Genomic DNA, 12,042 nt, shown 5'->3' on the forward strand with positions numbered 1-12,042 from the left:
TCCTGGAACCGAAAGACAAACTTTCAGATTAAAAGAGCCAAGAGCATCTAGCACAATGGACGAAAAAAGATTTTAAAAAGCATATCATAAGGATAAAATGATGGCCCTCAAGCTACCTCCCAAATCCAGTGCTGTCGAGTCAACTCCGACTCATAGCGACCCTATAGGACAGAGCAGAACTGCCCCATAGAGTTTCCAAGGAGCACCTGGCAGATTTGAACTGCCGACCCTCTGGTTAGCAGCCGTAACACTTAACCACTATGCCACCAGGGTTTCCTCAAGCTACCTAGAGGGAAGAGAAACAACCACACGCAAAGGATTAATAAGAATCAGAATTACATCAGATTTCTCAATAGCAATACTAGAAATATGATGATAGAAACATCCTTCAAAATGCTCATGGAAAATCATGTTCAAAGTAGACATCAATGGCCAGCAAAACAATGGAGTACAAACACATTTCCAGACATGAAGGGTTCCCCACTCATCTTCCTCTAGGAGCTACTAGAGAAAATGTGCCACAAAATGAGTACGTTAAAATGAATCAGGGGAGCGGAGAGAAAAGGAGGGGATTCAGAAGAACAAACGAAAAGGAAATCAGAAAGCATACACATGGACGTCCTATGGAAGTTTACATGAGTAAACAGAAGCATATACTAAATAACTGACAATTTTTAAAAAGAGCTGCTATTGATAATTCACACGCACTTATATAGCCCCACTCTTGATTCTTCACTCATGCCAATAAAAGGAATGAGTTGGCAGTTGAAGGACTAATAATATTTTCAGATAATATCATCAACTTTTGGAGTGTACAGATCAAAAGGCAACATCATGCTTTACGACGTAACACAAAGTCTTCCACTTAATTTAGGAAGTATTTTTTAATAGTGTTCCAGAGGTGATATAGCTGAGCAAGAGAAAGAAAAACAAAAATTTGAAAGAAAATTTTTATATTTTCTCCAACCTAAAAAATTCCTAGAGAATTAACAGAAAAATGATTAAGAAAATATGTGAATTCAATAATGTGAATGAGTAAAAAATAAACATTCAAAAATAAAAAGCTTTCTAGTGGGTATCATGGGCTGGGGGAAAAGGAGAATGGGAGTTATTGTTTAATTCGTACAGAGTTTCTGTTTGGGGTGATGAAAAAGTTTTGGAAACAAGCAGTGGTGATGGTTGTACAACACTGTGATTAATGACACTGCATGGACACTTGAAAATGGTTAAAATAATAAATCTTATGTTGTGCATAATTTACCACAGTAAAAAAGAAAGAAATTCAAAGGCTTTAAATATACAATCAGCTGAAAAACATATTAGAAAAAAATATCATACATACTTACAATACTCACACACAGTAACAAGAAGTAATGAGGGTAGATTTGCACTTAGCTGATATTAAAATACACTTAGCTACACTAGTAACTTAGAGGACAGTGTGTTTATGTTAATGGGGGAGGAACAACTTGGAAAAGGAGGGTGAGAATGGTTGCACAACTGGAATGTAATTAATGTTACTGAATTTTACATGTAGAAATTGTTGAATTGCTTTGAGTTCTGCTGTGTATATTCTCAACAACAAAAATTATTAAAATATAAAGCTACAGTAATCAAAACAGTGTAATACTGACAAAGAAACAGACACAAAGAATGGAACGGAATACAGAAATACCCATATATTTATGGTCAAGTGATTTTTCACAAAGCTGTCAAGGCAAACAAATGAAAGTATTTTCAAAATATGGTGCTAAGAATTACTCAATACCCAAATACCAAAAAAAAAGAAAAAGAGCATATACCCTTACCATACCATCACAAAAATTTATTTGAGATTGGTCACAGACCTAAAGATAAAACTACAGTAGAAAACTTCTACAAGGAAACAAATATGAAAATCTTTGAGAACCTAGGGTAGGCAAAGATTTTTTAGACAGGAACCCTAGTCATGCCACCTCTACGTATCTACCTAAGAGAAATGAAAACATTTGCTATTCAAAATCTTCATAGCAGCTTTACGCACAATATTCAACTGGGAACAGCCCAAAAGTCAGGTGAACAGATAGAAAAAAAAAAATGGTATTATCAATACAATGGAAGGCTATTCAGCAATCAAAAGAAACAAACTACAAACATATGGAACCGTATGGATAAGCCTCAAAATCATTACATTGAGCAAAAAAAAGTTACAAAACACAAGTATATACTGTATGATTCCATTTTTTTTTAATTCTAGAAAAGACAACTAATCTACAGTAACAGAAAGCAGATCAGTCATTGCCCAGGGCGATGGGTGGAGGGAGAGATGGGCTTTGGGGAATGCCTAAAAAATTCTGTATCTTGACTGTGGTGACGGTTTCACTGGTACAGGTAGACATCTGTCAAAACCTATCAAATTGTACATTTAAGAGGATGTAGTTTATTGTACATAAATTATGCTTTAATAAAGCTGTCAAAAAAATAAAGCTATAACCAGAAGAACTAGATGGTTGCCAGCTACCGCTACCAACCGTTTCTGATCAGGGCCACAACAGGTGGATCCTGATAGAATGGGAGAAAAACATAAAACAGAACTCAAATTCTTTAAAAGTCCAGACTTGGAGTTGGGGCCAAGACACCATGCCATCCCTCTGCAGCAAAGACCTGAAAACCTAAGTAAAAGATACAAATGCCAATCCTGGAACCCTAAACATCAAATGAAGGCATAAAGAACTAGATCAAACACCCAAAGGAAGAAGAAACTGAAGGAAAACAGAAAGAGGAGACATAGTGAATGGAGGTCCCCTGCCAATTAACATCGTACGGAGACAATATCTTGGAGCACAGCCAGCAACAACCCTGGACAGGGAGTATAGGAAGGCAACTTCACGGAGCTCCCAACAGGAGATAGTGACCCGGTAACCAGAGAAACACACTCACCTAACCCCTCCCCCTTCTACCCCATACACCACCTCCCCCTCTTCCTAATGGGCCACGCCACACCACTGTGGGTAGAGAGCCACTGGCCCGCAACCTCCCCAGGTACCACCCGCTCTCACCCACGAGCTCCCACCACACTATTCTGTTTTTTCTTTTTCTTCCCTTTCTTTCTCCCTTCAACCCTAGCCCCATTTGCACCTCCACCCCATCCCACTGGATTCCACCGCACCACCACAACTAGAGAGCCACCAGCCCACCTTCATTCCAGGTCCACCCCGCCCCCACCTGCTGGCACACACCACGAATCCATTTTTTTTTTTTTTCGTTTCTCTTTCTTCCTTTTCTTTCTCCCTCTCACCTAGCCCTGAACAGCACCTCCCCATCTTTCCCATTGGGCCCCACCACACTGCCATTTCTTTCTTTCTTTACTTTCATCTTCCCACCTAGGACAGTATGTCACCTACCCTCCTTTCCCACCAGCCCCGGGTCCAAACCACCTCCACTTGCCAGCCTACGCTGTGCCACCATGTTTTTCATCTTTTCTCCTTTCTTACTTTTCTTTCTCCCTCCCACCTAACCCCATACACTACTTAACCCTGCTTCCCACCAATCCTTGCTGTGCCACCACGGATAGAGTTCCACTGGAACGCCAGCCCACCCCAACCCACTGGCCCCAACTGTGCAGTTTATTTTTTCTTTCTTTTTTTTCCTACTTCCCACCTAGTCCCGTATACCATACCACCTCCAAGTTCACCCCCCACCCCAATCACTGGCTACTCGATATTTTTTCTTCTCTCTTTTCTTTCTCCTACCCACCTAGCCCCATACGCCAAGTCACCCTTCCACAGGCTCTCGCCAAGTCACACTTCCTGTAGGCTCTCGCCAAGCCACTACAGCTAGAGCATCCCCCGTGCTCAGACCCACCACTGCACCAGGCTCACGTTACCCTTCCCCTCCTGCCACTCGACCAGTTGCTGAATGAGAAGCAAGCCTGTACCACTCTCTGCACGACACCTTTGCCGATTTGGTGAAGGGCTGTGAACACTCCCATACCACTGGACCAACATCAGCAGAGAGAGTGCCCAGCCCATCCACCCTTAGCCACCTCACCAAACCAGTGTAAAGCAAAGTGGGCTCACCATGCCTGCTGCTGCCTGCCCATCCAAAGAGGTGACAGCTGTCATGCTCACAGGTGAGTAAGCAGCAAAGCATGCCTGATCTGTTAGCCCTATCAAAACAAAACAAAGAAATAGGACGAAACAGACATACAATCAATCGATAAATAAAGTAATACCTTAATGTCCTGGAGACAGGAAACAATATGAAAACATATAAAAAAGCAGTACGAGATGGCTCCAGCATGACCAAAATAAAGAATCAGATGACCTTCCAGCAGAAGAAAAAGCAGTGGAATTACCTGATATGGAATTCAAAAGACTAATATTTATGGCTCTCCAAGAGAATGGGAAAGAGAGCAAGGAAAATACAGATAAAATAAAGGAAAAAAACAGCCAAAATCATGGAAAACAGACATAAAACTAACAAAAGCATAACCAAAATCAAGGAAAACATAGACAAAGCAACAGGAAAATAATACGGTAACAATACGTCAAAATAAGAAAACAATGAGAAATCACACAAAAACAGCACTAGAAATCCAAAAGATAAACAACAAAATTCCAGAAATGGACAACTCAGTAGAAGGTTTTAGGGGCAAATTTGAAACAATGGAAGACAGAATCAGCAAGATTGAAGACAAATTCATGGATGTGACACTGAGGAAAAATCGGAGAAAAGAATGACGTAAACCTAAGAATCATGTGGAACACAATCAAGAGCAAATATCTGTGCGTGACTATGGTTCCAGGACAGCAGGAGAAAATGGAAAACACAGAGAAGACTGTTGAAGATTTGCTTTCATATCATGAAAGTTGAAAAGCTGGCTATCCAAAAAGCTCGATAAACCCCAGAAAGGATAGACTCAAGAAGAAAGTCACCAAGACATCATAATGACACTTGCCAAAACCAAAGAAAAGAAAGAATCCTGAGAGCAGCTTGAGAAAAACCAAAGACGAAATAGTAAGACTAAGCTCTGCTTACTCGGCCGAAATTATACAGGGAAGAAGGGAATAGTATGACATATATAAAACCTTGAAAGAAAAAAACTACCGATCAGAATAATATACCCTGCAAAACTCTCAAATACAATGGCAAAATTAGGACATTTCCAGACAAAAAGAAATCAAGGGAATTTGTAAAAACCAAACCAGAGTAACAAAAAATTTAAAGGGACTCCTTCATTTAGAGAACCAAGAATATGAGACAACAAGCAGAGTCTAGGACACAGGACAGCATCAGCAGATACTAATCTATGAAAATAAGTCCCAGTAATAAAACAAAGCTAAAAGATTTAAAACAGGAAAACAGAGACATCAATCGGTAAATGACAACAACATCAAAACAATAAAATGGAATAAACAGTGCAGGTATAGAAGTTTCAAATGGAGAGGAAGTCAAGGTGATATCGGGTAATAAAAAACTGGTTCAAAATTAAGAACATAAGGTTAAATTTCAAGGTAACCACAAAGAAAGTTAACAAAACTACTCATCAAAATAAATAAGAAGAAAAACATACAGTCTTAGTGAACAAGAAGTCTGTAATAACGTAAGAAAACAAAAGGAACTCCACACAAGAAAGAGGAAAAAGAAAACACTAGCAACTCAAAAAAAGCACAACAACATGACAGCAATAAACTCCTACCTGATAAAAAAAAAAAAGATAACCACTATGAATGTAAACGGCTTAAATGTGTCTGTAAAGAGACACGGTATAGTAAATGAATAAAAAACATGGCTCATCAATATGCTGTCTACAAAAGGCACACCTTAGACAACAAAGACATGAATATATTAAAAAGCAAAGGATGGAAACATGTGTCAAGTAAAACAAACAAAAAAAGGCAGGAGTCACAATACTAATATCGAATAAAACAGATTTTAAAACAAAATTAACCATAAAAGACAAGGAAGGACATTATATAATGACTAAATGGACAATACATCAAGAAGGCAAAACCTTAATAAATATCTACACACCCAATGACAGGACTCCAAAATACATAACACAAACTAACACCACTGAAAACAGAAATAGACAGTTCCACAATAGTAGTAGGAGACTTCAACACACCAATCTCAGTAAAGGACAGAGTATCTAGAAAGAAACACAACAAACATACAGAAGATCTAAAGGCCAAGATCAACCAACTTGACCTCCTAGACATGTGTAAAACACTGTACCCAGCAGAAGCAAAGTATACATTCTTTTCCAACAGACATGGAACATTCTTCAGGGAAGACCACATTTTAGGCCACAAAACAACCCTCAATAATACCCGAAACATCAAATTAATATAAAGCATGCTCTCTGACTACACCACCATGAAAGCAGAAATCAATAAAAGACCAAGTAAAAAAAAATCAAATACATGGAAACTAAGTAACACATTGCTTAAAAACAACTGGGTAATAGAAGAAATCAAAGAGGGGATAAAAACATTCCTAGAATTAAATGATAATGAAAACACATCATACCAAAACCTTTGGGACATAACAAAGCCAGTGCTAGAGGCCAATAATAAACACACATGTCAAAAAAGAACAGGCCATGAGACCAGAAGGGCTAGATGGTGCCTGGCTACAACTGATGATTGCCTTGACAGGGGCCGCAACAGAAAACCCCTGAGGGAGCAGGAAAGCAGTGGGATGCAGATCCCAAATTCTCATAAAAAGACCAGACTTAATGGTCTGACTGAGACTAGAAGGACGCCAGTGGTCATGGCTCCCAGACCTTCTGTTGGCCCAGGACAGGAACCATTCTAAAAGCCAACTCTTCAGACAGGGATTGGACTGGACAATGGGTTGGGGAGGGATGCTGGTGAGGAGTGAGCTTCTTGGATCAAGTGGACACTTGAGACTATGCTGGCATCTCCTGCCTGGAGGGGAGATGAGAGGGTAGAGGAGGTTAGAAGCTGGAAAAATGGACATGAAAGGAGAGAGTGGAGGGAGGGAGCAGGTTGTCTTATTAGGGGGAGAATAATTGGGAGTATGTAGCAAGGTGTATATAAGCTTTTGTGTGACAGACTGATTTGGTATGTAAACTTTCACTTAAAGCACAATAAAAATTAAAAAAAAAAAAAAAGAACAGACCAAAATCAAAATGTTAGTCTTACAACTTGAACAAATAGAGAGCAGCAAAAGAAGCCCACAATCACCAGAAGAAAGGACATAATAAAGGTCAGAGAAGAAATAAATGAAATAGAGAAAAGAAAAATAGAAATACTCAGCAAAACCAAAACCTGGTTCTGTGAAAAGACCAACAAAATCAACAAACCACTGGCCAAAGTGACAAAAGAAAAAACAGAAGAGAAAGCAAATAACCCAATAAGAAACAAGATGGCAGACATTACAACAGATCCAACAGAAATTAAAAGGACCATAACAGTTTACTTAACAAATTTGAAAACCTAGAGGGAATGGACGAATTTCTAGAAACGCACTACGTACCTAACTAACACAAACAGAGCTAGAACTAAATAAAGCCATAACAAAAGAAGAGATTGAAAAGGTAATTAAAGAACTCCAAAAAAAAAAAAAAATCCCTGGCCCTCACGGCTTCACTGGAGAACTCTACCAAATTTTCAGAGAAGAATTAACACCACTACTACTAAAGGCATTTCAGAGCACAGAAAAGGATGGAATACTCCCAGACTCGTTCTATGAAGCCAGCATAACCCTGATACCAAAGCCTGGCAAAAAAAAAAAAAAATTTTTTTTTTTTTTACCACAAAAAAAGAAAACTACAGATCAATATTCTCATGAATACAGATGCAAAAATTCACAACAAAATTTTAGCCAAATTCAGCATCATATTTAAAAAATAAAAATAATACACCATAACCAAGTGGGATTCATACAAGGTATGTAAGGATGGTTCAACATTAGACAACCAATCGACCCATTCCACCACATAAACAAAAGAATCACATGATCACCTCAAGCAATGCAAAAAAGGCATTTGATAAAATTCAACACCCATTCCTGAAAAAAAACTCAATAAAATAGGAATAGAAGGGAAATTCCTCAACATAATAAAGGGTATGTATATAAAACCAAGAGCCAACATCATTCTGAATGGAGAGAGGCTGAAAGCATTCCCTGAGAACATGAACAAGACAAGGATGCCCTTTATTACCACTTCTATTTAACACTGTGCTGGAAGTCCCAGCTATAGCAATAAGGCAAGAAAAAGAAATAAAGGACAACCAAATTGGAAAAGAGAAAATAAAACTATCCCTATTCACAGATGATATGATCCTATACATAGAGAACTCGAAAAATTCCACAAGAAAACTACTAGAACTGATAGATTCAGCAGAGTAGCAGGATACAAGATCAACATACAAAAATCACTTGGATCCCTATACACCCACAAAGAGAACTTCGAAAAAGAAATCAGGAAAACGATACCATTTATAACAGCCCTAAAAAGATAACATACTTAGGAATACATTGAAAAGAGGGACATAAGACACATATACAAAGAAAACTACAAAACACTATTGCAAGAAACGGAGAGACCTACATAAATGGAAAAACATACCATGCCTATGGAAAGGACGACTCAACATCGTGAAAATGTCAATCCCACCCAAAGAAATCTACAGATACAATGCAAATCCAACCTAAATACCCAATTCTGAACAACAAGATGGAAAAACTAATCATCAACTTTATATGGAAACGTAAGAGGGCCCAAAAAGCAAAGCATTATTGACGAAAAAGAACAAAGTAGGAGACCTCACACTACCTGATCTCAGAACCTACTATATAGCCACAGCATTCAAAACAGCCTGGTACTGGTGCAATGACAGACACATAGATCGATGGAAAAGAACTGAGAACCCAGACATAAATCCATCCACCTAAGGTCAGCTGATCTTTGACAAAGGACTGAAGTGCATTAAATGGCGAAAAGACAGTCTTTTAAACAAATAGTGCTGGCAAAATTCGATGTCCCTCTGTTAAAAAAAAAAAAAAGAAAGAAACAAGGCCCACATCTCACACCACAGACAAAAACTTACTCGAAATGGATCAAACACCTAAATATAAACCTAAAATGATAAAGTAATGGGGAAAAAAAATGGGAACAACACTAGGGGCATTAATACATGACAAAAATACAATAGAAACCTACCTACAACAGAAATAACTACCAATGCACAAACACCAGAAGATAAACTAGATAACTGGGAGTTCCTAAAAAATTAAACACTTATGCCCATCAAAAGACTTCATCAAAAAGGTAAAAAGAAAACCTACAGACTGGGAAAAAAAAATTGGCTACAATATCTCCAACAAGGGTCTAATCTTTAAAATCTATAGAATACTTCAACACCTCAACAACAAAATGACAAATAATCCAATTAAAAAATGAGAAAAGGAAATGAACAGACACAACACCAAAGAAGACACTGAGGCAGCTAAAAGACACATGTAAAGACGCTCTCGATCGCTAGCCATTAAACAAATTCAAATCAAAGCTACAATGAGATACCATCTCACCCTGACATTACTGGCACTAATCAACAAATCAGAAAATAACAAATATTACAGAGGTTGTGGGGAGTTTAGAACTCTTAGGCACTGCTGATGGGAATATAAAATGATACAACCACTGCAGAAAACAATATGGTGCCTCCTTAAAAAGCTAGAAATAGAAATACCATACAATCCAGCAATCCCACTCCTAGGAATATATCCTAGAGAAATAACGGCTGTCACATGAATAGACATGTGCATACCCATGTTCATTACAGCATTATTCACAATAGCAAAAAGATGAAAACGACCTAAGTGCCCATCAAGAGGTAAATGGATAAACAAATTATGGTACACACACACAACAGGATACTAAAACCTACGCAACTATAATGAACAATGATGAATCCATGAAACACCTCACAACACAGATGAATATGGAGGGCATTATGCTAAGTGAAATAAGTCAAAGACAAAAGGACAAATATTGTATGAGATCACTACTACAAAAACCGTAGAAAAGGTGTAAACCCAGGAAAAAACGATCTTCGATGGTTACGAGGGAAGGGAGGAGTAGGGAGGAGAAATCACTAACTAGACCGCAGAGAAGTGTTAGCTCTGGTGAAGGGAAAGACAACACACAATACAGGAGATGTCAGCACACAGCACAATGTGGCCAAGGCAAGGTCATAGACACTTCCTAGAAACATCCAAACACCTTCAGGGACTGAGTTATTCGGGCTGAGGGCTAGGGACCACGGTTCTACACCCTACTTTGGCATGTAGCGTCTTGGGTCTTAAAAGCTTGCTGTTGGCCATCTAAGATACATCTATTGGTCCCATCATATGAATCACAGCCTCAATCAGTGTGAGCCCAGAAGAACTAGGTGATGTCCAGCTACACTACAGTCAGCTCTGGCAGGGATCACAATAGAGGGTCCCAGGCAGGGCAGAAGAAAAATGTAGAACAAAATGCAAATTCATAAAAAAAAGACCAGACTTACTGGTCTGAAGAGACTGATGGAACTCCTGTCTACGGCCCCCGGACATCCTGCTAACTCAGAACTGAAGCCACACCTGAAGTCTGCTTTTCAGTCAAAGGTTAGACAGGCCTATAAAGCAAACAGTAACACACAAGAGGGATGTGCTTCTTAGTTCAACCAAGTATATGAGACCAAATGGGTAACACCTGCCCAAAGACCCAGGCAAGGCAGGAAGGGACAGGAAAACTGGGCAAATGGACACAGAGAACCCAGGGTGGAAAGGGAAAGGGAAAGGGGAAGAGTGATGACACATCGCGGGGATTGCAACCAATGTCACAAAACAATTTGTATATAAATTTTTGAATGAGAAACTAATTAGCACTGTAAACTTTCACCTAAAACACAATAAGATTAAAAAAAAAAAAAAAAAGTCTAGACTTACTGGACCAGATGAGACTAGAAGACTCCCCTGAGACTTCTGCCTTGAGATACTCTTTAAATGAAAATGTCCCCTAAGGTCACCTTTTAACAAAATTAACAGACTGGCATACAAAATAAAGGATATTATCCGTGAGTACGGTGTTTCATTAAAAAACCAACTATATGAGACCAAAAAGTCAATAATTACTCTAAAGCAAAGAAGAGAAGACAAGGGGACAGGGAAACTCTAGTACTGGAAACGGAACACCCATAATTCAATTAAAAAGAATCCTAACACGTTGTGGAAAGTATGACTAATGTCACTGAGCAATTTGTGTAGAAATTGTCAAATGGGAACCTAATTGGCTGCATAACCTTCACCGAAAACACAACATTACTGGGGGAAAAAAAAATTGAGGTACATGTAATTGACAAAGATCTATGGACAAGAAGAGCTGTTACACCAAAAAACAAAAAAAACAGCTGCAGATCAGGGTGTACAGTATGCTTCCCTTTATGCAAGAAGAGAAAAGAAGGATGATGGGAGGTAGAAAATGTAGAGAAACATGATTGCTTATGCACAGAATAGGCTTGAAAGGATACAAATGAAACTAGTAATACCAACGATTTCTGGGAAAGAGAAATAGGGAACCAAGTGTCAGTAGTGTAAGGAAAGCTTTTTTTTAATTATTTATTTTTTGCTGTTGTGTTGAGAATATACACAGCAAAACACACAGCAATTAAACAGTTTCTACATGTACCATTTAGTGACACTGATTACACTCTTCGGGTTGTGCAACCATTCTTACCCTCCTTTTCTGAGTTGTTCCTCCCCCATTAACACAAACTAAATGCCCCCTAAGTTTCCTATCTAATCTTTCAAGCTGTTGTCAATTTGATTCCATATAGACAGATCTTAAAAGAGCGTAATGCTCAAGGAGGACATTCTTTACTAGTTAAGCTAAACTATTGTTTGGTTTTAAGAAGATTTCAGGAGATATGTTTGGTTTTAAGGTTTAATGATTATCTCATGGCAATAATTTCAGGGGCTCATCCACTTTCCATGGCTACAGAAAGTCTAGAGTCCATGAGAATCTAAAATTCTGTTCTGCATTTCCCC

At 38.6% G+C, this 12,042-nt stretch overlaps 1 protein-coding gene across 6 annotated transcripts in view; it reads right to left on the reverse strand.

Annotated features, from left to right (window-relative positions):
* Positions 1 to 12,042, reverse strand: part of ESCO1 (establishment of sister chromatid cohesion N-acetyltransferase 1) — a 119,908-nt gene that overhangs the window by 79,291 nt on the left and 28,575 nt on the right. Inside the window, exon 1 of one of the 6 annotated variants that reach the window (XR_007519381.1) lies at positions 4,059 to 4,406. The exons of 4 other annotated variants lie outside the window; for them this stretch is intronic. The gene's annotated coding sequence lies outside the window, so the exon portion shown is untranslated. Of the gene's footprint in view, positions 1 to 4,058; positions 4,407 to 12,042 lie in introns of those variants that run through there. One more of the 6 variants, XM_049901938.1, reaches the window with a different exon arrangement.

Source organism: Elephas maximus, chromosome 11 (genome assembly GCF_024166365.1).
Source record: "Elephas maximus indicus isolate mEleMax1 chromosome 11, mEleMax1 primary haplotype, whole genome shotgun sequence".
Lineage (NCBI taxonomy): Eukaryota > Metazoa > Chordata > Mammalia > Proboscidea > Elephantidae > Elephas > Elephas maximus.